Raw genomic sequence first — 23,896 nt, 5'->3', positions numbered from 1 at the left:
ATCACTGCAGATGGTGATTGCAGCCATGAAATTAAAAGACGCTTACTCCTTGGAAGGAAAGTTATGACCAACCAAAGCATATTACAAAGCAGAGATATTACTTTGTCAACAAAGGTCCATCTAGTCAAGGCTATGGTTTTTCCAGTGGTCATGTATGGAAGTGAGAGTTGGATTATAAAGAAAGCTGAGCACTGAAGAATTGATGCTTTTGAACTGTGGTGTTGAAGACTCTTGAGAAGTCCCATGGACTGCAAGAAGATCCAACCAAACCATCCTGGTGATCAGTCCTGGGTATTCATTGGAAGGACTGATGCTGAAGCTGAAACTGGAAGGACTGATGCTGAAGCTGAAACTCCAGTACTTTGGCCACCTCATGCGAAGGGTTGACTCATTGGAAAAGACCCTGATGCTGGGAGGGGTTGGGGGCAGGAGGAGAAGGGGACGACAGAGGATTAGATGGCTGGATGGCATCACCGACTCGAAAGACATGAGTTTGAATAAACTCCGGGAGTTGGTGATGGACAGGGAAGCCTGGTGTGCTGCGATTCATGGGGTTGCAAAGAGTCGGACACGAATGAGTGACTGAACTGAACTGATATCACTAAAACTACCATTTAATAGAAAAACTTGTAATCATTTTTTAAGATCCAAATATCAAAATTATCTTGGAATGTTCTGAAAAAAAATACAAATGCCCAAGTATTGTTTTTCTGTTGCTTTTTTTCCTTCCAAAGCTCCAGATATGTTTGTAATAACCAGCCATAGCTGAAAACAACTGGACTATATGATGATCTTGTACTTTTATCTAGTTTATTCAACTTTTTCTATTTCATATTAAATACTCCATTTCATTTAGTTTGTTTTCCAAATTTCTCCTTTTTTTTTTGTAATGTTCTTTCTCAAGTCTACCAAGCATAGTAGAAAAGCTTTTGTAAACATATATATAGATATAAGCAGTATGTATATTTTAGAGAACTTATGAATTTTTGCCTAGCTAAAAAATGTATGACATTTTTATTCTATTTGTTTGACTCAGTGTGAATAGAAAGCTATATTTCTAATTTATAATCACTTAAATTTTTTATATAGCTCCATGTATTTTGGCATCTACTATTAGTGGTAAAAGTCTAGAAACTTTATTATCTTAGTGATTAAAAAAAATTGAAGCAGAAACTTCTAATCCAATTCTGAGAATATAATGAAATATTATGTTGTTTAAAAAGACAGGAAATTAACAGGTGATACAGTAATATTAACTAAAGTACAGATTTTGTTCAAATCTCATAAAATTTTATGCTAGCGTCCATTATTTGTTTTTATACCTTATTCAAAATTCCACATTGTATTTAACTGCACTGAACAGCTTCAGTTACATGCAACAAATTCTGATAAGTTCTCTTTTCATTTTTATTCTATTATAAATATTTTCTAATTTTCCTTGTTTGGGCTTTTTATATATAGTGATTATTTAAAAGTGAACATTTAACTTCCAAATACATGAGATATTTAAAAATATCTTTGATACTAATTTCTCATTTTGATATTAATTTCTTGTTTAAATGCTTTCTTCTCTGAAATCACCCTCTGTAATTTTTCAATATTCTATCATTATTGAGGCTTTCAATGGCTAATTTTTGCTAAGTCAAAGATCTCTCTTGGTAAGTGTGACACTGAACTTGAAGATATGAGGGTTATTTTCAAATATCTTTTGATATTGATCTCTAACATAATTCCACAGTAATAAGAGAACAGACTCTGAATGATTTCAATACCTTTAGACCATGAAATTTCTGCACCTGGTCTTCTGTCTCTGGATATGTTCTAGTATCTCCTAGTTTATAGCCTATGGGAACTTGAACAGAATTTGTATCCTACTGTTGTGTGAAAATCTCATAAATCTTAATTATGTCAAACTGGTTCATAATGCTTTTCAGCTCAACTACATTCTTCTACTTCTCTGCACATTCATTCTATTAATTTCTGAGAGCTTGATATTGAAACTCCAACTAAAAATCTTAATTTACCTACTTAAAGCAAACAAGTTTAATACATAGAGGAACTACATGTAACTTTTGTATTTTCCAAATCTCTTGTAAATGTATTATCATGTTTTAATAATTTAAAAAATAAAAGAGATAAAAAATATTACTACTTTATCTTTTGATAAGGGTTTTTTGGCTTTTTTTTTTTTGGTGTTTTGTAATTTTTGAAGGCACATAGGTTACTGCAAATAGAGCTTGACATAAATAGGATTTACTCATAGAGATGGATGCAGTTCTTCAGTCAGGTCCTTAATGTCAGTCTAATGTGTAAGTTTTGTTGTTTCTGTAGTTAACCTTCACTTCATCACAGACATCTGAATTCCTCCAGTGGTGTACTGCTGCTTCCTGTTATTTGTTGTGAGGTCTGACAAACCCACAAGTGCTTCCCAGTATTTCTGCTTCACTCTCTGCCACACAGAGGAAGAGTCTCCCCATGGTCTTGCCCCACCTTTGGCAGTAGGCTACTGTATGCTGCGTGCTACTTGGTCCAAAGCTCATAACTTTCCTGGTCCAGCCTCAGTCTTAGGCATGCCTGTACATCTCCGCTTCAGAGTCTGGCTTTCTCCGAACTTCTGCCCCTCCAGCTACATTATGTTCTGTATCTATGAGGACTACCAGATAACAAGCTTCCCGCACTTCTCCAGTGGCACAAACCTCTGCCTTTTATCAGCACAAGAATGGGGAACTGAACTCATTTCTCACGCCTCTCTCAGGGTAAATAACTCACTTTGATCTGGCCCCTATTTACAGCTAACCTTTGCTTACGAAAGACTTCCCTAGTGGCTCAGACGGTAAAGAATCCCTGGGTCAGGAAGATCCCCTGGATAAGGAAATGGCTACCACTCCAGCATTCTTGCCTGGAGAACTCCATGGACAGAGGAGCCTGGTGGGCTACAGTCTGTGCGGTCACCAAGAGTCAGACATGACTGAGCAACTAACACACTGTTCACTTGGTTTTGCCTGTGAAAGGGGGGCTGCCTACCATTCCTCCAGCAGCAAGAAGGCTTTTGCTGCAATGAGATTTAAGTGTGGAAAGCAGATGGAGATTCTCGTCTGTGCACTGTTGAAGAGAGCTCTCTCAGATGTCCTGCCCGGCTCAAATCTTTCTGGTGAGCACAGGATGGAAAAGATCAGTTGCTTCACCTTGGATGTGGGACTCCTAGGGATTCTAGTCTGCTATACTAGCCGACATTTGACCTTTAAGAACTCACTGAAGTTTTTGTTCCTTACTTCTTCCCCACTTGTGCGGTTTTCATATTTTCGTTCCTCGCTCTGCTAAAGATGATATCATTTGTGTGCTTTGTCTCTCTTTGAAGGTTCTGTCACCTTTTGGAATTTAGTTCACCTGATTTCCTGTAACATTTGTTCTCTCATGGGCATACTAAATGCTATGATTTTGTAGTTTATCTGGCTTGTTCTTATTGTTAGTGACTTTGTCATAGGTTTTCTCTTTTTAAGGTAAAGCAGAACGTCTCAAAATATGTTTAAGTCATGAACGAGTCAATTTTATAACCTCTTACAGCTTTTAATTTTAATTTTTTTTGCTTATCAAATGAGAAACTGTAGATTGATAGTTCCTCAAGCTTTTAAAATCCTAATTTCTTTTTATAAACATATACAACTCATAAACTTTTAAATTATGTTATTTGAAATTTTTTAAATGTTAATAACATAAGAAACAGTGTGTCAAGACAAGGAGACAAAACAGGTTTTGTTTTTAAATACTCATCCCGCTTTCCTAAAGGTGAGATAGCTTTTCCCTTGTTACATGAATTAAAGGGCAAGACAATAATAACTGCTATATGAAGAAATTAATTAATCAAATGTTCTCTAGTAGGTTAAGCAGCATTAAAATATTTGGATACCATATTTCAGATGTTAGGAGAGAGAAAACTTTAAGTATATCCTGAGGTAAAAAGTGTGGTTCTTTTTTCCCCAGAATCAATTCTCTGTACTGCTCTGCACCTTCTTTCCCAAAACAAGCACACTCCTGCTCCTAGGTCATTATTGTACAATAGCTGCAAGAATCACATTTCTCTCAAACTCAATTCTAATTACTTTTTAAAATATGCTCTGATTATAACAATGTACTAGGTTTCCTGTTCTTTGTCCATCACCCAGAGCTAAGTCTCTTAGCTCCCAGCTGCAGACTTGGTTCTGCTATCAGGGCAGAGACAAATATCTTCTTAGCCCAGCCCTGGCTTCATTTGCACAGGCAATTCAGCACACATCGCTCTTACAACTTTGCTCTGCTCCCAAGTCCCAGTTCTAGCAAATGGGTGTTTCTCAAGTGACTGCACACTTGTTCCTGTCTCTTGGCCTCTTTCTTCTTTGTGACTCACTTTAAGCAAGTATCAAGGACCCCAGATCTTATTATGTGACTCTGAATCTCCCCCTTCTTTGTCGCTATCTCAGCTTCTCTGTACTGCTGATTCCTGGTATTATACCCACTCCTTAGCTTTTGTTGAATTGCCCCAACCCTGAAATCATGATTATGTATTTTCTCTTTCTATATTATTTTTCTACTTGCCTGAACTTCTTCGAGGAGCTAGCAGCAGTCAACCCATGCTGTCCAGCCACCTCCATACAGCTTCCAGGATGGGCCCATCCCTACTCCCTAGAGAGGTCATTGACTTTTCCCAGTGACCTACCATGCTAAAACCATTCATTAGCAATTTTACTGATAAGTTACAGCTCATTTTATGTTAGGATTATAGGCACCATAAACTCAATGGACATGAGTAGGAGCAAACTCCGGGAGATAGTGAAGGACAGGAAAGTCTAGAGTGCTGCAGTCCATGGGGTCACAAAGAGTCGGAAAAGACTCTGTGACTAAACAACAGAAACAAAATAAGAAACATTTTATCCATCTATCTATCATCAGTATAAAATCATCTCAGGCCTCAATCACCTGCCTGACTAAATGCCATAACTTGGGAGACTACATTTCCTTATCGGAAGTCAGGGGGGACACCTGCCTTTTGTTCGTTTTCTAGCTGCACTTTTACACTTTTCATCTCATCTCCTTTCTTCTCAGGAGTGAAGTGTGCTGGGGTATAGAAGAAAAGATGGGAAGGAATGGAGAAGAGAAACCAAAGAGGAAAACTCCCAGCTTGTCACCAATGAGAGCACGGGTCCTCCCCACTGCGCTGAGAGCCTACCACTCTTGTGCTGTCATGACAGTATTACATGCAGAAGCACGCATGCACGCACAGGCACGGGGTATTTAAGGCTTTTATAAGGATGTAAGCTGGAGGGAAATAGAAAGGGAAGCAAACCCTCATCATGCCCTGGTTTATCTGCCACAGCTAACAGTACCGGCTGTTTATTATGGAGCCAATTGCTGGCTTTTTAGAAAACATGTACCTTAATTATAGTCATTAGTAAATAAAAAAGATTTTGTATTCCCAAGAGGTATATTGAGTGACAAGCCCTAACATTTACACTATTAATCCAGGAAGGAAGTCTTTGCTTAAAAATAAGCAGAATAGTGTAAAAATTAAATAATAATACATTTGAATTCTTCTTAAAAGTACATGCATTAACTATTACTTTCTTTTCATAGCTAATAAAAGTCAGTATGAAAACAAGATTTCCAGAATGGTGGAGGTTTATCACTAATTCTCTCTTGTTCTCCACATTATACACAAGCCAGGACCAAAAGGAGGGCCAAGCGCTACCCCACAATCCTCACAGTAGCCCTTGCTCATCACTGGGCTCAGCCACTAAGTCATGTGCAACTCCATGAGACCCCACAGACTGTAGCCCAACAGGCTCCTCTGGCCATGGAATTTTCCCAGCACGAATACTGGAGTGGGTTTCCACTTCCTCCTCCAAGGGATCTTCCTGACCTAGGATCAAACAGTCTCCTGCCTCTCCTGTGTTGGCCTGCGAATTCTTTACCACTGAGGCACCTGGGAAGCCTACAGGACCCTGCTCACTGCTCCAGAACGGAAATGTACTTCTGAACAATAAGACACGGAGAACAACTTCGAAGTATCAGCACCTGCACATTCCTGCTAACAGTGGACCAGATATCATCTGGGACTCTTAACCAGGTCCACAATCAAAACATCTGAAGTCAACATCCAAATACCTGAAGCTGAAACCAGGCATGGCCCTGTGGGGCTCCTGGACACAACAGCCTTTCTGTATCTCCCACTTCTTTGATTACAGGAAATAGGCTTCTTTCAGCCAAGATCTTCCTTGAGTACCAAGAAGCAGGTTCAAACAGTTGCTAATTAGGGAAGGGAGGGGATGCTGAAAGACAAGGGAGGAACAGTCAAAAGAAACAAAAATGCAGCCTTGGGGCAGGTTCTGGCTCCTGCTAATTTCAGTTCAGTTCAGTTCAGTCTCTCAGTCATGTTAGACTCTGCAACCCCATGGATGGCAGCACGCCAGGCTTCCCTGTCCATCACCAATTCCTGGAGCCTACTCAAACTTATGTCCATTGAGTTGGTGATGCCATCCAACCATCTCATCCTCTGTCATCCCCTTCTCCTCCTGCCTTCAATCTTTCCCAGCATCAGGGTCTTTTCCAATGAGTCAGTTCTTCGCATCAGCTGGCCAAAGTATTGGAGTTTCAACATCAGTCCTTCCAATGAATATTCAGGACTGATTTCCTTTAGGATTTCCTTAAGGATTGACGCAAGAGTCTTCTCCAGCACCACAGTTCAAAAGCATCAATTCTTCGGCACTCTGGTTTCTTTTACTCTCACATCCACACATGACTACTGGAAAAACCATAGCTTTAACTAGACAGACCTTTGTTGGTAATGTCTCTGCTTTTTAATATGCTGTCTAGGTTTGTCAGTATCTTTGAGCTGTTTTGCAGATACTGAAATCCCTACCAGGTGGGAGAAGTTAACTACCTGCCCACAAGCACACAAATCCCAGACCAGTTGGAAGCAGAAGGTTGACGATGCTGACTCCCACTTACCTCACCACCAACCAACCAGAAGAATGCTCATGAGCTGATCATGCCCTCTTTGAACTATTACTATAAAATTCCTCACTATCCTCTCCAGTTTTGAGAGATTTAGTCCATTGTGCCCCCCTTTGCCTGACAAAGCAATAAAGCTGTTCTTTTCTACTTCACCCAAAATGCTGAGATTCACATTGTGGATTTGGCTTCAAAGCCAAGTAATACTAGTTATGCCACCCAGCATATCCCAGCAACCCTCCACCACCAAACTAAAGGCACATATTTTCCCAAACCCTCATGCTCTGATACTCCCTGTCCCTTAATCTTCCTTCTATGCTAACTTCCTTTTCTCAAGCCTTTCTGATGTGTTCTCTGTATCTTCAAACTCTCTCATCAAATGGCTAAGCTGAAATTTTCCTTCTTTGAAGAGGTGACATGTCCCCACATTTGTGTCATTTGGATACAGTTAGGAGATAACTATATTCTTTGGAAAACTTTCATCTTTTATATTATCTTGTCTTTTCTGAAGTCTCATGTCTGATAGGGCCTACATGGGGGCTTATTGTTAAAATGGCTCATTATGTTGACCTCACAAAGAATAAAGTCACAGTGACCCTTGAGACTGACCAAATTTCCCAAATAACATTCTGTTTTCCCACTGTCACCTACCTGTTCAAGGCTACGAAACCACCGGATTCCAGACCTCTGGCTACGTGACTGCAGGATTCAGCTACAGGCTAAAAATTAACCATCCCTTCAGAGAATTTTTCATTGGTGGGGTATAAGAAAGACCCTGTCAGAAAGGGAGGATGCTGGTTCTTCTTAAGAGCCAATCACCCTATCATCTTCCTCTAATAAATTTTCCTTTTCTTTTCCTGAATCTGTGGCTCACTGTTTCTCCACACCTGCCTTACAATGTCATGATGTCTTATGGACTTCCACCAACTAAATTCTCAAAATTTTTTAATTTGCCAAAATTTGGATATCTCACATTCCTCTCATCAGAATTTCCATTACTGCATTCCTGTTTTAAGCTGGGCAAAATATTTCACACCAAGATGTGTCATAGGCCACTAACTAGCCTTGTAGGGGGAATGACTCTTGGCAGTTTCCTACTCCAAGCCAGATGAAACAATAAATGTACAATATACATTAGAGATATATGCAAGTTGACAGGTATTTTGATATACAAAAAAAAAAAAAAAACCAGTATAAGCCAAGAATCCCTAATTAACACATGTGTGAATTAACACGCACTGGGGTCGCACAGGGATAAAGAACCTGTCCATCTAATGCAGGAGACTCAAGAGACAAAGGTTCAATCCCTGGGTTGGGAAGATCCCCTGGAGTAGGAAACAGCAACCCACTCCAGTGTTCTTGCCTGAAAAATCCCACAGACAGAGGAGCCTGGTGGGCTACAGGGCCACCACAAAGAGTCAGACATGACTGAGCATGCACACACTAGCTCAAGTTTACATTTGAGCCCTGAATAGTATAACTGGTAAACTAAATCATACCTCAGTTGTATAGCTACTTCTTCTCTATACAGAAATAAATTTTCAAAATCCTTTATTAATATCTTACTTCTGTGGTGGGGGGAGGTATGCTCACAGAAGGGGGCCTGAAGAAATAGCTCATCTGCTTACAACACAGCTGTCAGGAATCTGGGTTCATTGTGACAAGGGGCACAAAACGTGTGACCTTCCTATGAATAACTATCCAACATATGTCCCCGTGTACCTCTACGTGACTGCTGGGCAGGACCAGTGGGACAGGACTCGATACTGGAAGAAAAGCTATGGTGTTCAGTGGGGAGGCTTGCCACCTAGAGTCTGTTTGGTTCTGGTGGGCTGTAAGTGGTCCTATAAGGGCTTTGAACCTCTCTTTTCATGGAGAGAGGAAAAAAAATTTAAAAATAGATTCCAACTATATGCCATTCTGGAAAAGGCAAAACTATGGAGACAGTAAAAAGGTCAATGGTAGCCAGAGGTTCATGGGGAGATGAATACAGAGTACAGAATTTTTTATGAGCAGTGAAAACATTTTGAACGACATTACAATGATGGATACATGTCATTATATCCATCTCGACACAGGGATTGAACCCACGTCTCCTGAATTGCAGGCAGATTCTTTATCATCAGAGCCATCAGGGAAGGCTATACGTCATTATACTTTTGTCCAAATGCATGGAATGTACAACACTATTCACTTCATTAAAGTGGACCCTGAGACGAATTGGGCACCTTGGTGATTATAATATGTCAATGCAATTCAGTTTTGGTTTTTCAAAAAGGTACCACTCTGCTCATACCAGCTATATATGTAAGGGGATGGGGCACATGGGAGAATTTCTGTACTTTCCTATCAAATTTGTTGTACACCTAACACTGTTTAAAAAAAAAAAAAAGTTTTCAAAAAAATTAACATTTAAGGTATGTTTTTGGTGAAACTTTTGTTTCATTTTTATATATGTATACACATTATATATGGCTTCCCTGGTGGCTCAGTGGGAAGGAATCTGTCTGCCAAGCAGGAGACACTATTTCCATCCTTGGGTTGGGAAGACACCCAGCAGAAGGAAGCAGCAACCCACTATAGTCTTCTTGCCTGGGAAATCCCATGGACAGAGGAGCCTGGCAAGCTATATTCCTTTGGGTCGCAAAAGAGCTGGACATGATTTATCGACTAAACAACAACGCATTATGCATGTGTGTTTGTTGAACTGTGATGGAAAATAAATTTTTTAGATAAAAAAAGTTTACAGGTCACTGTAGTTAATTTATACTGGCTAATAAAATCACAAATTTACCTCATAAAAATATCCTACATCTGAAGGAGAGTTGTGATAATTCACAACCATACACTCTAGTGTACAGTCATCTTTTGTTTTAACTTGGGATAAAAATGTAGGCTGTGGTTTTTTTTGTAGCATATTTTTTTACATTTTTACCACATAGTAGAAGGCTATGCAGGAAAACTAATCTAGCCTCTACATAAAGTCAGTGACATCCAAAGAGGAAATGTATCAATACTAGAATTAAAGAGAATCAAGGAGGGAACTGATATGAGCCTGGAGGCCAATGGAGATAAATAGGCTAGGGTGGGTGTCTGGGAGACTTCACCACAAGGGTAACATTTGGAGGTGAAAGAATGAATGACACCATATAAAGAAATGCTGTTGAGAGAGAAAACAAATTGTTCTATGACCTCTGACATCTGCAGGTAGTGGAAAGGACTAAAAGTCCGTCCCACCAAAGAGACTAAAAGGGAATGTAAGAAGGTACATGGAGCAGTGTGGCATGATGCAAGGCAAGGAAACACCATGTTTTCAGAAGGAAAGCACAGTCAGTTTCGTTACTTGCTACTGTAAGTTTAAAATCAAAACAATCTGTTGGGTGGCAAAGAAACTGTCCTTATAAATGACTAACCAGACAAACTTACTAGTTATGAATATTTCCTTTATCATGGGTAGGATGCTAAGTCAGATATGGAGGGCTGAAGAGTTAATAGGACACAAGGAAGCAGAATTTTAAAGAACAGAGCAAGAATTTCAGAAAATGTGAATGGATATGAAAAATGTAAATTGATATTGAAAACAAGTTAATGCCTCCTGATCCTTAAAAACATCTCTTGATAAGCCATAGCACTTGCTATTTATCAAAGAAGTCAGGTATCCTTTTGTAATAGGATCTAGATAAGTTAATTTTAGTATCTTTTTAACTTCTTAAGGTTTTTCAGGTAATTTTACATTAATATACATGCACTTGTTTGAATATAATTTGCAACACTTCTAAATTTTCCTTTAAATCACCTATTAATGTCTTAATAACTATATTATACATTTCTTCCTTTACAAGTGCATAATGCATAAAAATTTACCCCTATTTATAAGTCCACTGGCTTTAAAATTTACCCTTATTTATAAGTCCACTGACTGCTTTTATATTGACACAACAATTTATAAAGAAATAATTAAAATTTTACACAATGCATTAAAACATGTCCATGAAAATTCCTTGTTAAATTTTTTTTTTTAATAAGGGTGGCTGCTATTCTAAGGGAATACTTAAAAAATTACAATGAATTTAATTCCGAAGTCTCACTTGGATAATATTTTCCATCTTATCATTATCAAACTTGTCACAAGAGCGATTAAAAACATTCAAATTGTCTGTTTTGATTTAATTCAATTACCTAAAAAATATGAAAGTACCTTAACTGTAAACTCCTAACTAATAATGCCTACTTCTGCCATCTGGTGGCAGAAGCAAAGGTATATTCATTACTGGTAACAAGACTATAAAACAGGCCTCAGTGAACAATCACAAATTAACATCCCAGATTGCAGGTATCATTCTTCACTTGAAAAACTTCAACATTTATAGTTTTTGTTTTTTAACAGGACAATGTTCTCTGTAGTTTTTGAAACATTACTAGCTTCATGCTGAGCACATTAGCAATGCCTTATTCTATCTAACAAAGGAAGCATCAATTTTAAAGCAATGATCAAGTTAGACATAAAAACTGATAATAAAACTCCATTTATTGTACATATACAGCAATTTCTAGCATGTCTAATTTTTTAAATTAATGATCAATATTTCTCAAGAAAGCTTTTCAAGGAATTGATCTTTTTTATATAACTTGGTATGTCTGATTTGCCACAGTGCATAGAACTCAGCTTTTAAAAATCATTTTACATGAAGACAAATTTTTTTAAAGAGTAATTTGAAATACGAGAAAATTTATTTGCCTTATAGACATTTTAGTATCTTTTTATACTTGAAGTTTTTATTTTTCATTTTAAACAATTTATTTTTTCATTTAAAAAATTAAAATTTGATTTTAAATTCAAAATACTACATTTAATTATTTATATATCAGAGAATCACAGAATTGAGTTGGGAGAACTATTAGGAGTCACAGGGTCATTTATCTGCTCCAAGGATAATTTTCTTCTGTAATGTAATTCACAAGTAGCAGTCAAGCTCTGCTCACATAGTCTACGTAATAGGAAAATTCTACTATAGTCCTGGAGTTTGACAACACCCGTCCCCAGAGAATTCTTCTCACAACCTATAATGTGCTTTCCTATACATCATCCCCGCTGACCTTGGTTAGCTATATGCTGCTAAGTCACTCCAGTCGTGTCCGACTCTGTGCGACCCCATCCCTGGGATTTTCCAGGCAAGAGTCCTGGAGTAGGGGTGCCATTGCCGTCTCCGGTTAGCTCTATGGAGTCCTGTAAATCTGTATTCTTTAATATCTGAAGATAATTGGCATGATCCAACCACTCACCTTTCTCTTCTTTAGTAGAAAGTTCCCTAGTTCCTTCAGCTACTCCCCATGTGCCGTAACATCAATTTCTCCACCAATCTGGCCTTTTTTATTCTAGTTTGAAAATACCGGAGCTTAAGACTGACCTCTCTTCTGCAGGGGTCATCAAACTGAACCAGCAGTGTTTACCTTTAAGTCCTTTCCATGTGTGCTCTTGTTTCACAGAAAGCAACTTGGGTTAAAGAGAGGATCACTAAGCCAAGAAACAGAGGTATGAGTTTGCATCTCAACGCTATCACTTAATAGGGCTATGATCATGAATATCTGATACTCTCTCTGAATTTTAGACTCTTCAACAGCAAAACTGATATTATAATACTTAATGAAATACAAGTCCTTGTTTCCAAAAAGAATTTCTCACTGTATTATCACCTTGCTTGAAATCTTTCAAAGATCTCTCTTGCCCTGAGCGTGAAGAAGACAACGCTTCTTAGCTTGGCTTAAAAGGCACTGCATGAACTGGCCTCCAGCATTATCTTACCTATCACACATCAAATTTCCCAAAGTTCTATCTCATTTTAGGAAAACAGGTCTTCTCTCCATCTCTTACTCTCTCCATGGTGCACACAGTTTTAGCATCTGTGCTCCCTTTTCCAGGGATGCTCTTCACTCTCCTCCTCCCCTTACTCATCCTTAATTAAAGTGTCAACTCCTGACCTCCCTAGCAAAGTCAGTTTTACCTAATGCATGGTTTTGCAGCACCTTGTAGTTCCTTTCACTTACCTCAATTTCAGTTCTACTTGTATTTAAGTAATTACTTGATTATGTCTGTCTTCTAGTAGATTTTAAATTGCATGAGGGCAAAGACCACATCTGTTTTTGTTTTCAATTCTTACCTAGCTTCTAGTCCAGTACTTGGTATGTAATAGATAATCAATAAATATTTATAAATAATGAACTGCAGTTATGGCTGCCAAAGAAACCAAAAATTGAGCAGCAGGGATTCTGGAAAGAAGAAAGGCACAGGGATATAAGCCCAATATTTAGCAATGGTTTTCTCTTCAAGGACTTTTTTTAATCCCAAGATGCAGAAAGCTGTAAGGTTAAGAAGGTAGGAAGAAACACTAAAAAAAAGACTAGAATTCTTATTAAGAAACTGCTAGGAGGAACACAGTGAGCACTTTAGGCGCTCAGTTGGGACCTCTGGAACTATTTAGGGTTTTTCTATCTCTTCAGGCTACACAGGTAGCCTCTTGGAAAAGACTGAAACAGTAGGAGGTTTGACTTATAAAATAATTCAAAAGTAAAATCTTTCTCCTTTGCTCTTACCTTTGCACCACCCCCCGCCCCTTAGCACAAAATACCATCAAATCCTTGTCATAAGACATCTTGTATCACTTCTTATTTACTATGCTTCATTACCATCTCATTACATTTTAGTAGGATCATCTTAAATTACTGTCTCTCAGGAGAAGGCAGATATACTCTGCCTAAGAGCTGTAATTTGTATCCAATCTATCATCCTGCCTTATTCCAAGGGACCTTCTTTCCATACGGTTGTCACATGTGATCACTGAAGGTGATCAGTCCATCTTTCAACTTGCAGAGAACCTACATTGGTTGGAATTATAAGGTTTCCTCAAATTTTCTATTTTTCACTTATTTCTACTTATAGAGATTATATTTATTTTATAGCTATTAATAGATACATGTTTAAAACAGCAAATAAAATAATTCTATGTATTAGTACTCTAGACTAAAATCTATTTGAAACAAAAGACTACCAATTAAAACACTTAAAATAGTTGCCTAGAATTCTTTAACCTTTCCTAGTAATTTTACTTCCTACTATGCTAGTTTTTTTTTTTTTTTTAACTTTCTATTCTAAAAACAATTATTTTGAATAGTAGAAAGAAAACAGACATTGCTATGATTTGAGGGTTTTCTTCTGTTTCTGCATTTTTAGTCTACTTTTTTTCTGGAAGGTATGAAAAATAGGGAAAGGTAGGCATTAAGATTAAAAAAGAGAGAATAAAAGCATATGAATAATTCACCAAAAGAAAAGCATACAAATTAAACTCTGAATAATCACAGACAGTTTATATATTTTAATTCTCTTAACACTTTTACTTCTTTTGTAAAATGAGTATGCTTAATATTATTTCTCTCAGGGAATCAGATGTTCATTCCTTTAGACCAATACTAAAAATATTCATTGCTGTCTTTAATTCCAAAATCAAAGTAGGTGTTTTCTCAAAAGAAAATGTTATTTTTCAAAATCATGTCTGGATAAAAAGGAATAGTTGCTTATTTCAGAAAATTACTGAGTTATACAGTCAGATCATGACAAGAAACTGAACTGCAAGCTGATATATGCAAGAAGATATAAATGATTGGGGGGTATTTTTTTAGAAGAAATTTTGATTTCTCTGTAACCTGGATGAGTCAGTCACAAGCAAAACAGTTACTAAGGTTCAGTGAGTCTCTAACACTTGTGTATGTCTCCTTTTGTCTGAATGACCTCCCCCTGTCCTGATCTCTGTCTGCTACTCACTACTGAGGAGCCAATCGGGATTCTGCCAAGATCGAAAATGTTCTTCCCCATCATCTCTCATTACGAACACCAAGTCCTCAAAACCATCGCCTATGGCTAAAAGCTCCTGTATGAGAAGATGAGTGGGAAAATACTTCAAGTTTTCCTTACAGCATAAGCAAAATGCAAACCAAAATACATGGGCTTTCCTCACGTTCTTTTCAGTCATTTTTTTGTGTGTTCTGATGACATGAGAAAGTGGCAATTTGCCATAAATGACCTATGCTTAATTAAGCATAGCAGCCCCTCTTTTCCCCAGGTGACTGTCCCAGAACCCTGCTTGCCCATGGATACAAACTCCATGGATGTTCAAGACCCTCATAGTAAATGGTACTGTATATGCATATAACCTATGCACATCCCTCCAAATGCTTTAAGCCATCTCTAGATTACTTACTACAAACGAACTTATTTACAAAATCAAAAACAGACTCACAGACATTGAAAACAAACATGGTTACCAAAGGGGAAAGTGGGGGAGGGATAATTTAGGAGTTTGAAATTAACAAGCATACATTAGTATGCATAAAAAAAGATGAACAGCAAGCACCTATTTTACAGCACAGGGAAGTAAAGTCAATAACTTATAATGGAAAGGAATATGAAAAATAATATATATGTACACTCATATATAACTAAATCACTTTGCTCTACAGCTGAAAGTAACACAAGGCTGTAAGTCAAATATACTTCAATAAAATAAATAAATAAACAGCTGCTGGCATGTAGCAAATTCATGTTTTTATTTTTAAAGCTTTCTAGAAAATTTTCCCCAAATATTTTCATTTCATGGTTGGTTGAATCCATGAATATCCCTAGTTATGGAGGACCAAATGTAAATGCCTATGGTTTATATGGAATTTATAGCAATGTGACTTGGCATTTATAAAGTGTTTCACTCTGATTTTATACATGAATAGAGCAAACTAGAATCTTGTCAAATAAGCAAATTACTATTCACACTGAATATGTGGTTCCCACAATCACGATCAGGAGCTCAATTATTCCCAAGCTTAGAATACTTTCATCCCCTTCCAAATTTTCTCCTAAATTCAGGGACCATAAGTAAATGAGTTTGAGAACAGCAACTGGGCAGTCTCAAGGTTCCATCTCAGACTCTCTTGTCCCTGCCATCTTGCTCTTTCAACTTCCTTTTCTCCTACTGTCTCATACCTGGCCTCATTTTCTTTACCTTACTGTATTTGAAACTGACCTTTAGTTCTTTCATCTTCCTGGCTTGAAAGAAGGTTGTTTGGACAGTACGGAAAGATGTGTCACTTATTTTGTTGCCCTGAAAAATACTGTGTACCATGCATTGTGCAAAACACATTTGACTGTGGAACTAATGTGGCATATGCCTAGACAGTCTGTCAATCTCCAAAATACAGTTTTGTACTTTTAACCTTTTAGTGCACAATGAAAACAATGAGAATAAATGACAGAATTAGTGACAGCTTTCAGATTTGCTTTGCCAAAGAATGCATAACCATCTCAAAGTCAGCTGATTCTTAGAATCATAAATTAGGAACTACAGAAAGTCTTTACTCCACAAAAAACAAGCACAGATTCTTCTTCACTCCTTTATGTCATAGTTCAATATTCTTTTATGACTGCTTTGAAAATAACTATTTTTCAAATAACCAGATATGAAGACATATATAAATGATTATAAATGTCATCTATTTATTTATGCCACTAGTTTTATTAATGTGAACAGGTATGAGCAAGTATGAGTTTATATATAATTTATAATAAAAGGAGTGTCTATTTTCAGAAGGCAGAAATTTGATCTTTTTATATAAGGTATCTATTAATAACAGCTAAGAAAAGCTTGAAAGCATAAGAATTTAAGGTTGTTTTCCAATGTAAAAACATAAATCTGTAGAAATGACTAGTAGTACTAGTATCAATTTTATGTATTGCTAATTACAACAGACTTTTACATACTATTATGTAAACAGCTTATGTTTAACGTTAACCTGAGTCCAATCACATGAAAATAATTTCCAAAATCTGCTAATATGAATCTTTAATCATTGCTAATCATAGGATCTCATTACCTGCAATATTTATAGGATCTGTCTCACAACTATCACATTGGACAGAACTGTCTTAGACTTTTAGAATGAACTCTCAATTATCCACAACAGTATACTTAAGGGGGGCTCACTTATCATTTAAATGCACTGGATTTTATTCTTATAGGCTCTCATTGTCACACCAATCTTTCACCTTAAATTTTGCACACTCAAACTTCATATTAATTTTAATAGTAACCAAACAGAAAACATTCTAAAGTCAAATGTAAATGAAATTTGGATAACCTAAAACTTTAGATTCATGTCATTTATCCTTACAGAGAAATCAAAACATGAAATTTAAGACTGCGTTAAGACAGAATTAGAAATTGTGTTTCAATTATAAGTCCCTTATTAACTATAATCTCATGTGTTATTCTGTTTACAAAGCTAAATCTGTTTCTTCCATTCTAAGATTCAGGGCATATAATATTATTGTTTGTTTTTAATGAACTCTGTGAGAATTAAATGAGATAATGTTTTAAAAAGTATTAAATAAAATGTATCCATGTAACTTGTGAAACATTAAGTATATTCTGTAAAACATTACCCAGTCCAACAATTTTATTTCCCCCATCTCAATGACTGTCTTTGGAGGTAAGAATTTTGGAAACAGAGTTTAAATTAAAATAATATAATCATTTGAATCAGTTGTAATAAGGTGGATGAAACTGGAGTCTTTTATACAGAGTGAAGCAAGTCAGAAAGAAAAACACCAATACAGTATATGGAATTTAGAAAAATGGTAACGATGACCCTATATGCAAGACAGCAAAAGAGACACAGATATAAAGAACAGACCTTTGGACTCTGTGGGAGAAGATGTGCATGGGATGATTTGAGAGAATAACACTGAAACATGTGTATTACCATATGTGAAATAGATGAACAGTTCAAGTTTGATGCATGAAACAGGGCACTCAAGGCCGGTGCACTAGGACAACCCAGAGGGATGGGATGGGGAGGGAGGTTCGGGATGGGGGACACAGGTACACCCATGGCTGATTCCTGTCAATGTATGGCAAAAACCAACACAATACCATAAAGTAATTAGCCTCCAATTAAAATAAATTAATTAAAAAAATAATCAACAGAAGGGAATGGAAAAGACAAAGCATAAGAACAGAGACTAGGAAAGAGAACATGTAGAAAACTAAGAATCTATTTTTAGTACCACTTTCTCTTTGCAGAGAGACTACTTTGTTTTAAAATAAAACTGATAAAATAGAGCTACCATTACGACTTGAGCTACCACTTACATGCTAAAACTGTATAATGTGCATATGTTGTATCTGATATAATTTCACTTCTTAAATGAACTCATATGAAACAAACTACCGGAAAGAAATAATATATTGATTTTTCTGTCATGGTAATTAAAATAATTTTCATTTCAAATTCAGTGAGTTTTTAAGAATACAATAGGAAAATTATCCTAGTAATTCCCTTATATTAATAGTATTCTGAATAGGAATAAAATGAATAGTTAAGGACAAAGTTTGAACTTTAATTCAAAATACCCTGGTCCTTTAAACATACCTCACTGATGTGATGAGAAGTCTTTATTATACTTCATAAAAAGTTGAAGTGTTTCTTAAATCTGGATTTGATGTAAGTGAAAGTTTCTCAGTTGTGTCCGACTCTTTGTGACCCCATGGACTATACATATACAGTCCATGGAATTCTCCAAGCCAGAATACTGGAGTGGGTAGCCTTTCCCTTCTCCAGGGGATCCTCCTAACCCAAGAATCGAACCCAGGTCTCCCATGTTGCAGGCAGATTCTTTACCAGCTGAGCCACAAGGGAAGCCCAAGAATATTAGAGTGGATAGCCTATCCCTTCTCCAGCGGGTCTTCCCAACCCAGGAACTGAATGAGGGTTTCCTGCATTGCAGGTGGATTCTTTACCAACTGAGCTAGTTAAGAATTTAACGGATGATGTTTGTGAACAGACGACCTAGTTATATTCAAAGGTATTAGCTATTTAAAAAAAGAAACCAACCTAAGATATTTGAGAAGCAATGCATATTCATAATACACTGAGAAGTATCTAATTTATTCATGGCCCATCAATAAATTATGTAGATATAGACGAGATACACATAGATGTTAAGATGTCACACTTTATGACTTTGGAGATATTCAAATGGAACCATAGGGGAAAGACCCATCATTTTGGAAAGGTAACATAATTATCATCTTGTGTTGACAAGGAGATGATTTTGGCTCAGATCATGAACTCCTTATTGCCAAATTCAGACTTAAATTGAAAAGTGGGGAAAACCACTAGACCATTCATCTATGACCTAAATCAAATCACTTATAATTATACAGTGGAAGTGAGAAATAGATTTAAGGGACTAGATCTGATAGAGTGCCTGGTGAACTATGGACTGAGATTCGTAATACTGTATAGGAGACAGGGATCAAGACCATCCCCAAGAAAAATAATGCAAAAAAGCAAAATAGCTGTCTGAGGAGGCCTTACAAATAGCTATGAAAAGAAGATAAGCAAAAATCAAAGGAGAAAAGGAAAGAAACACCCATTTGGATGCAGAGTTCCAAAGAATAGCAAGGAGAGATAAGAAAGCCTTCCTCAGTGATCAATGCAAAGAAATAGAGGAAAACAATAGAATGGGGAAGACTAGCGATCTCTTCTGGAGAAGGCAATGGCAACCCACTCCAGTACTCTTGCCTGGAAAATCCCATGGGCAAAGGAGTCTGGTGGGCTGGAGCCCATGGGATCGTGAAGAGTCGGACATGGCTGAGCGACTTCACTTTCACTTTTCACTTTCGTGCATTGGAGAAGGAAATGGCAACCCACTCCAGTGTTCTTCCTGAAGAATCCCAGGTACAGTGGAGCTTGGTGGGCTGCCGTCTATGGGGTCACACAGAGTCGGACACAACTGAAGCGACTTAACAGCAGCAGCAGCAGCAGCAACAGCAGAGATCTCTTCAAGAAAATCAGAGAAACCAAGGGAACATTTTATGCAAAGATGGGCTCAATAAAGGACAGAAATTGTTTGGACCAAATAGAAGGAGAAGATATTAAGAAGAGGTGGCAAGAATACACAGAAGAACTATACAAAAAAGATCTCCATTACCCAGATAATCATGATGGTGTGATCACTCACCTAGAGGCAGACATCCTGGAATGTGAAGTCAAGTGGGCCTTAGGAAGCATCACTACAAACAAAGCTAGTGGAGGTGATGGAATTCCAGTTGAGCTATTTAAAATCCTAAAGATGATGCTGTGAAAGTCCTGCACTCAATATGTCAGCAAATTTGGAAAACTCAGCAGTGGCCACAGGATGGGAAAAGGTCAGTTTTCATTCCAATCCCAAAGAAAGGCAATGCCAAAGAATGTTCAAACTACCACACAGTTGCACTCATCTCACACACTACTAAGGTAATGCTCAAAATTCTCCAAGCCAGGCTTCAACAATACACGTGAACTGTGAACTTACAGATGTTCAAGCTGGTTTTAGAAAAGGCAGAGGAACCAGAGATCAAATTGCCAAACCCAATGGATCACTGAAAAAGCAAGAGAGTTCCAAAAACACATCTATTTCTGCTCTATTGACTATGCCAAATCCTTTGACTGTGTGGATCACAAACTGTGGAAAATTCTGGAAGAGATGGGAATACCAGGCCACCTGACCTGCCTCTTGAGAAACCTGTATGCAGGTCAGGAAGCAACAGCTAGAACTGGACATGGAACAACAGACTGGTTCCAAATAGGAAAAGGAGTATGTCAAGGCTGTATATTGTCACCCTGCTTATTTAACTTATATGCAGACTACATCATGAGAAACGCTGGGCTGGAAAAAGTACAAGCTGGAATCAAGATTGCCAGGAGAAATATCAATAACCTCAGATATGCAGATGATACCACCCTTATGGCACAAAGTGGAAAAGAACTAAAGAGCCTCTTGATGAAAGTGAAAGAGGAGAGTGAAAAAGTTGGCTTAACGCTCAACATTCAGAAAACTAAGATTATGGCATCCAGTCCCATCACTTCATGGCAAATAGATGGAAAAACAGTGGAAACAGTGGTTGACTTTTAATTTTCTGTGCTCCAAAATCACTGCAGATGTTGATTGCAGCCACGAAATTAAAAGACACTTACTCCTTGGAAGGAAAGTTATGACCAACCTGGATAGCATATTTAAAAGCAGAGACATTACTTTGCCAACAAAGGTCCATCTAGTCAAGGCTGTGGTTTTTCCAGTGGTCATGTATGGATGTGAGAGTTGGACTATAAAGAAAGCTGAGCACTGAAGAATTGATGCTTTTGAACTATGGTGTTTGAGGAGACTCGAGAGCCCCTTGGACTGCAAGGAGATCCAACCAGTCCATCCTAAAGGAGATCAGTCCTGAGTGTTCATTGGAAGGACTGATGTTGAAGCTGGAACTCCAATACTTTGGTCACCTGATGCGAAGAGCTGTCTCATTTGAAAAGACTCTAATGCTGGGAAAGACTGATGGTGGGAGGAGAAGGGGACGACAGAGGATGAGATGGCTGGATGGCATCACTGACTCAATGGACATGAGTTTGGGTAGACTCCGCGAGTTGGTGATGGACAGGGAGGCCTGGCATGGTGTGGTTCATGGGGTCGCAAAGAGTCAGACACAACTGTGCGATTGAACTGAACTGGAAATAAAATCTTGTATTTAATTGTTTCAGAGATTTCTTCTTTGAATTGTTCTCACTGCTTATAGCAATCACTTGTGTATGTAAACTACAAGTTATATAAACCACAGAAACAAAGAAATTTGAAATCAGTTCTCCAAGTATTTTTCAAAGGATATTAAAGTTGTCACATACAGACATCAAGAAGAGGCTATTTTGAAGTAAATTTGAGAGTAAATTATGGGTGCAAGAGTTGAGGTGATGATCTATTTATTCAGAGTGAGTAGATAGTAAGGAGAAGTGGCAAGTGACAACAGTTCAAAAAATTTGACTTTAAATGGAGGTAAGATAAATGATGGTAGCTGAAGGATATATGCAGAAGAAAGGTTAGCATGTTTTGTTGCTCTCATCTTGCATGTTTCTGGTGCTATCTCATCTGATACGAAGAACCACCTGTTTTTAAACATCAACTGGAAGAATGAAAAGGAGACAATCTCAATGAAAATATAAGATGAAAAAATTTGCTTAGAGCTCTGAGAATGTTGAAGAGGGAGGAATACAGCCCTCCTGTGACTGACTAGGGAACCCCCTGAAGGAAGAGACTACCATTTGAATAGGAAGGAAAGCACTGGCAAGTTGTGAGTGAGTTTTAGAGACATAGCAGCAGGACATTGAGGACTTCCCTTAAGATTTATTTTTTCACTAAGAAGTATGAACATTACTGGAAGCAACGAACATTATTGGAAGAGCAACACGGCTAGAGGTGAGTCCTCAGAGATGAAAGAGGCACAGCACATGTGCAAACCATCATCTCAGACTGGAGAAACCAAGCTGATTTGAAGACTTCAGGTTGCTGGAGAGTGTGAGGCAAAATGAAGTTGGAAAGCATAGCAATTTTTGTACCACTTTAGGGCTGGTAAAAAAAAAAAAAAATTTCTATATTCAGTCCTCACAAGCACATATTGAGGGAGGCACCACCATTGCTTTTTCATAGAAGAGAAAACAAAGAGCTCATTGGGGTCAAATGGAATATACCATCGCCAGTGCACCGAATGTTACGCTGACAGAAAATGTACTTGCTCCTGACAGCAGCCAAGGATCTCTCTCTGACTTCATTCTGTGTGCCAAAGACTAGGGACCACTACAGAGAACTCACTTCAAGTCTGTTCTCCACCTATGCAGATTTAATTTATTCAACTGATGACATTTTAAAACGTTATTTTTGAGCATCTGTCTTAATGACTACTTATTCGGGACTTCGAAGGGAAGAACGTTTTTGGCTTGGAAAGGTATCTTGTATTGAAATAACTTTGAGGAAGGTTGGCTTCCAGTGTGACACAAAATACTCAGTCTTTAATATGCTAATGAGTGAACTGACTTCAATGTAGAATGGCATAACGCACTCAATATTTTTAAAAAACATTTATTCATGAGGACTTTTTTCATTAAACATCTTGTAGGACTTATTTCCCACAAAAAAAAAAAAAGAAAAAAAAAACCTTTGGGAAATGTGACAAAATATTTTTACACTCATACTGAATCCATTCCATTATAATGATGAGGACTTGTCTTACCATTTACCATGCTTGACTTACATTTTCAAAAGAGCTTAGAAAACCCATGTGGCTTTACAAGAACATGTTTATTATTTATAATATTGAATGTATATCTAAAAAGGAACATGATTGTCATGTTTGAGATTAGGATGCATACATTTCTTCTCCCAGTCAAGTTCCAGATTTATGCAATTCACCCCATTCCTAGAGAACACTAGTTTAATCTCTTTACATGGTTTAGTGCTCTTATATTTCGTATCCTTTAAGCTGCCGTCAAATAGTCTTCCCTAAAAATTATTATTATCTACTCAGTAGCTGAACCTGATGTACCATTTTTTTCCTCAAATCTGCTCTCATTGTATAAACAAGCACAAGACGTATTAAAGATCGGTGGTAGTATTTGCTTGCCACTTTTACTGAACATGTCTCATAATTCAAAAATGAAAAGTATATAGAAAGGATTAGGGAATTTTAAAACTTCAGTTTTCTCCAAAGAGGCTTTCATTTTTCTACCATAAGCATAAAAATGAACAAACACTCAAAAAAGGTTTGGATTTGCTAAGAATCCTTGACTACAGGACTGATGTATTAGTTTTGCTCTAAAGGAAACCTGGCAATTAAAACAACCCTAAACCCATGAAGGCTTGTTTAATATTTTAACATTTACGGCCATGTTCACGCCACAGAAAATGTATTGCTAAATTAACCACAACTGGAGACTATTTCAAATTGCTTCTAAAAAAAAAATCAGTGATAATTAAACCACCAGGGATTTCTCAGTGGATACTTAT

At 37.4% G+C, this 23,896-nt stretch overlaps 1 protein-coding gene and 1 non-coding gene across 3 annotated transcripts in view; one reads left to right on the top strand and one right to left on the bottom strand.

The window, feature by feature from the left end:
• Positions 1–23,896, bottom strand: part of SPAG16 (sperm associated antigen 16) — a 968,306-nt gene that overhangs the window by 563,138 nt on the left and 381,272 nt on the right. The window lies entirely within an intron of this gene.
• Positions 8,565–8,694, top strand: LOC139032272 (small nucleolar RNA SNORA11). Its single transcript, XR_011484808.1, has one exon. It is a non-coding gene; the product is annotated as a small nucleolar RNA SNORA11 (small nucleolar RNA).

The sequence above is a fragment of the Odocoileus virginianus genome, chromosome 30, assembly GCF_023699985.2.
Source record: "Odocoileus virginianus isolate 20LAN1187 ecotype Illinois chromosome 30, Ovbor_1.2, whole genome shotgun sequence".
NCBI classification, from domain to species: Eukaryota; Metazoa; Chordata; class Mammalia; order Artiodactyla; family Cervidae; genus Odocoileus; species Odocoileus virginianus.
The sequence above is the reverse complement of the archived record's forward strand: the minus strand, read 5'-3'. Positions and strand labels throughout refer to the sequence as shown.